The sequence below is a fragment of the Anopheles moucheti genome, assembly GCF_943734755.1.
Source record: "Anopheles moucheti chromosome X unlocalized genomic scaffold, idAnoMoucSN_F20_07 X_unloc_3, whole genome shotgun sequence".
Taxonomy (NCBI): Eukaryota; Metazoa; Arthropoda; class Insecta; order Diptera; family Culicidae; genus Anopheles; species Anopheles moucheti.
Genome location: NW_026453537.1, coordinates 165,001 through 170,000, shown reverse-complemented (window position 1 = coordinate 170,000; position 5,000 = coordinate 165,001).

The window sequence follows — 5,000 nt, the reverse complement described above, 5'->3', positions numbered from 1 at the left end:
CGAAGCCCCAAAAGTGTCGGGTCAGCTGGCTCGGTGCTTCCGGTGTTTGGAGCGGGGGCACATCGCCGCAAGATGTACTGGGGACGACAGGTCTAAGTGTTGTATACGATGCGGCGACCACAACCACAAGGCGTCGGGTTGCACCAATGACATCAAGTGTATGCTGTGCGGCGGTGCCCATCGCATCGGTGCTGCAGCCTGTGGTGCACAGCCCTCAAACTAGATGGATGTGCTCCAGATTAACGTGAACCGCAGCAGGAGCGCACAAGATCTTGCGCTCAACACGATGAGGACGGAGCGGGCGGACGTCTGCTTAATGGTGGAGCTGCATAGTGTTCCCAGGAACAACGGGAACTGGGTGGCGGACAGGGACGGGAAGGTGGCCATCATTGCCAGCAGCGAGTCTTATCCGGTTCAGCAGGTGGTCTCCGTGACGCAGTCTGGGATCGCGGCTGCCCGGATCAACGGCGTCCTGTTCATTTGCTGCTATGTGTCGCCTTCAGCGGGTGTTCCAGAGTTCGAGGAGATCATGCAGCGCATCGAAGTGGTAGCGAGAGGTCACTCGCACGTCGTCATGGCAGGGGACCTTAACGCGTGGCATAGCGCTTGGGGTAGTGGCCGCACCAACGCAAAGGGCGAGATTGTGGTCCAGCTCGTCGACAGCTTGGGGCTGGAGGTGTTAAACACCGGCACCGCCCCAACCTTCCTGGGTAACGGAGTGGCTCGTCCGAGCGTGGTGGATGTTGCCTTCGCCAGTCGCAGCATCGCCGGAGCTAACACCTTTCCGGAGCATCGATGGAGGATTATGAGCCGGTACTCGTACAGCGACCACGTGTACATTTGGTTTGCTGTGGGGGAGTTTCTTCAGCGGCCAGCGGCAGATCGTCGTCGACAGGAGAGTCCTTCTACGCGAGAAAGCGGCACGAGATGGCGTACCCGTCAGTTTGACGCCCGGCTTTTCGACGTGGCGCTCGACGTAGCATCGTTCGCAGAGCGGGTTACAAGTGCGGGAAGCTTGGAGAGGGTCCTGACGGAAGCTTGCGATGGAACCATGGCGCGAGTGTTCCCTTCGCAAGGCCATTCGGGACGACCTGCTTATTGGTGGACGCCAGCGATCGAGGCCTTGTGTGAGGACTGCCGCCTCGCTAAGGATCGCTTCGAAGCCGCAACCAACGAGGAAGAGCAGCTCGCCGCAGCCAGCGATCTCCTCCAGGTGCGGACCGCCCTGGAGACAGCTATCACCACCAGCAAGAGAGTGCACTTCGACGAGATGCTGCAGGGGCTCGCGGACGACGAGACGGGACAGTGGTTCCGTAACGTGCTTAGCCGCCTCCGTGGAAGCTGGACAGCGAGGGAGCGCGACCCATCGGTTCTGGAGGGCGTCGTCTCCACTCTGTTCCCCCAGCATCCTCCAGTTGACTGGCCTTCGTCGTCAAGCCAAGTCCTGGAGAGAGGGGAAGAGGAACCAGTTCGGGCCGTCTCAACGCAGGAGCTGCTGGACATCGCGAGCTCACTGAACCCGCGGAAGGCCCCAGGTCTGGACGGTGTGCCGAATGCCGCTCTGACTGCCGCCATTCGGAAGCATCCGGAGGTCTTTCGTGACATGTTCCAGGAATGCTTGGACAGCGAGCGGTTTCCGGATGAATGGAAGAGACAAAAGCTGGCCCTTGTCCCCAAGCCGGGCAAGCCACCGGGACTCGCTTCTTCTGCGCGCCCGATCCTGCTGCTGAACAACCCGGGAAAGGTATATGAGCGGATGCTGCTGACGCGGATCAACGACGTCGTGGAGGACTTGGATTCGCCAAGGTTGGCGGAAAACCAGTTCGGGTTCCGGAAGGGCCGTTCGACTGTACAGGCGATCCAACTGGTGGTGAATGCGGGCCGTCGCGCGATGTCATTCGGACGGACTAACAACCGGGACAAGCGCTGCCTCCTGGTTGTTGCGCTGGACGTGCGCAACGCATTTAACACTGCCAGCTGGCAGTGCATCGCTGCTGCGCTCGAGGACAAGGGTGTGCCGAGGCAGATCCGCAACATCCTGAAGGACTATTTCACCGACAGGGAGCTCGTCTATGACACCGCAGACGGGCCCGTTACACGTCGAGTGACTGCAGGTGTTCCACAGGGGTCCATCCTGGGCCCGACACTGTGGAACATTATGTATGACGGCGTGTTACGGGTCGAGCTCCCCGAAGGGGCCAGCGTCATCGGCTTTGCGGACGATATTGCGGTCCTGGCACAGGGGTGCACACCAGAGGAGGCGGCATCTGTAGCTGAACAGGCGGTGGACGCGATCGCGGCCTGGATGGAGGACCATCACCTGCAGCTCGCTCCGGAGAAGACCGAGGGCGTGATGATCTCCAGCCTGCGGAGAGGTGAACTGAGGGTGCCGTTCCGCGTCGGAGACACCATCATCCACAGTAAGCAGTCGATCCGGTACCTGGGGGTCCAGATCCACGACCACCTTTCGTGGAAGCCACACGTGGAGCTGTCGACGGCCAAAGCCCTCCGCGTGGTAGGCGTGGTCACCTCAGTCATGAGAAACCACAGTGGACCCCAGGTGGCCAAGCGTCGGTTGTTGGCGGCGGTGGCGGAGTCGATCGTCCGGTATGCTGCCCCCGTGTGGTCTGAGGCGACGGATCTGCAGTGGTGCCGACGGAAGCTGGCCCAGGTGCAGAAGCCCCTGGCACGTGGCGTCACCAGCTCGTTCGTGTCGGTGGCATACGAGACCGGAGTCGTGCTAGCAGGCCTTGTGCCGTTCAGGCTGCTGGTGCGAGAGGACGCAAGGTGCCATCGGAGGCTCCTAGCTGCTCCGGGTGCCAGCCGCAAGGACATCCGGCTGGAGGAGCGGCAGAGGACTCTGCAGGAGTGGCAGAGAGCATGGGACGAGGCGGCCGCAGCATCAACGGCCAGTCGGTACGTGGTTTGGGCCCACCGAGTGATCCCGGACCTGCACCAGTGGATGGGAAGGCGGCATGGAGAGGTGGATTTCCACCTCTCGCAGGTGTTAACCGGGCACGGTTTCTTCCGGGAATACCTCCATGTCTGCGGTTTTGCCCCATCGGCGGAGTGCCCACGGTGCCCGGGGTCTGTCGAGTCGGTGGCCCACGTGCTGTTCCGGTGCGAGGTGTTCCAGGACATCCGAGTGGAGCTGCTGGGGTACGGCACCAGCGACCCAGTCAACGAGGACAACATGGGCATGAAGTTGCTGGAGAGCCCTGAGCGGTGGAACAACATTAAGGAAGCTGCTCGCAGAATCACGAAGGTGTTACAGCAGCTCTGGCGCGAGGATGAGCTGCAGCTCAACCTTCGTGCACATCTTGAATCGCAACCGGCGATAACATCAGCAGACGACGCTGGTGCACAGGATGGCGAGCAGGTGTCTGTCGACGGGGTGGCGGACCTCTTCCGAGTCAACCGAGGTCGAGCCAGCCGAAACAGAAGAGGTCGTCGAAGGGCTGAAGAACGGGCGGAAGTGCGCCTTGCATCCGCACTGGCAGCAGCTGAACGTGATCGTGAGAGGATCATTCTGATGGCGGCGGTGCAGGCGGAGGAAGCAGGAGAAGCGCCACCACCCATCCCCACACGAGGACGCGGACTGCCTCCTTCTCCGAGTACCTTGAGAGCGCGACACGAGCGAAGACTCTACCTACAGCGGGTCTATCGTCAACGAGCGAGGGAAGGGACTCTACCACCAGTCCCACGAGGTAGAAGCCGGCGGAGTCGGACAGCCCCTTCGGAGGCGGACATCATCCGGCGGCGTGTGAGAAGACGAGAGATGGAGCGGCTACGCCGAACATCACGAAGGGAGCCGTCCAACCAGGGGGTGCGTGAGGTGCTATCTGCAGATTCCCTGGCATCTATCACGGAATCTACTACTTCCGGCCGATAAGCGAGGGGAATTTCGGGGGTGGAAAGTAAATAGAGGAACGGCATTATCGAATGCGATGGGAGACCCATACGATTAATTGAATTAATAAAGGCGATGCCACTTGCGCTTAATACTCCTGGTCCCAAGCCCCGCTAGGGAACGGGTCCAGGAGGGGGAGATAAGGGATAGATATAAGTTTATTTTAAGCTTTGTACAAATAAATCCCTGAGTGTTAACAAAAAAAAAAAAAACGAAGTGGAGCTTGCGGCTTAATTTGACTCAACACGGGAAAATTTACCAGGTCCGAACTTATCGAGGTAAGACAGATTGAGAGCTCTTTCTCAAATTTAAGGGTAGTGGTGCATGGCCGTTCTTAGTTCGTGGAATGATTTGTCTGGTTAATTCCGATAACGAACGCGACTCAAACAAGCTAACTAGAACGCTGTCAGCAGTGCACCTCCGGGCGCACCTGACGTCAAGGCCGGCGGCCCCTTCACGGGCGGTCGTCGGCCACGTTTGCCCTGCTTAGCGGGACAACTTGTGTTTAGCAAGGTGAGAATGAGCGATAACAGGTCCGTGATGCCCTTAGATGTTCTGGGCTGCACGCGTGCTACAATGTGAGCAGCAGCGTGTTCTCGCCAATTGGCGCCCCCATTCCGAGAGGAACGGGAAATCACCCAAATGCTCATTTAGTTGGGATTGGGGACTGCAACGGTCCCCATGAACCTGGAATTTCTAGTAAGTGCTAGTCATTAGCTAGCGCTGATTACGTCCCTGCCCTTTGTACACACCGCCCGTCGCTACTACCGATGGATTATTTAGTGAGGTCTCTGGAGGCACACCTTCCGCGGTTCCTTCGTGAGCTGCAGCTGGCATGGCCGAAGTTGACCGAACTTGATGATTTAGAGGAAGTAAAAGTCGTAACAAGGTTTCCGTAGGTGAACCTGCGGAAGGATCATTACCGATCAATACATATATGTTGTTGTGTGAGTTGGTTAGAGAGATAGAGAAACACGGTATCAGCAGAACAAACTGCTATGTTACCTTTTGGGGGCCGCGCACGCCAATTAGACCCGCGAGAGAGGTGTGTCTATACTACGATATTGAGCGTGCGCGACCGTAGGCCAGT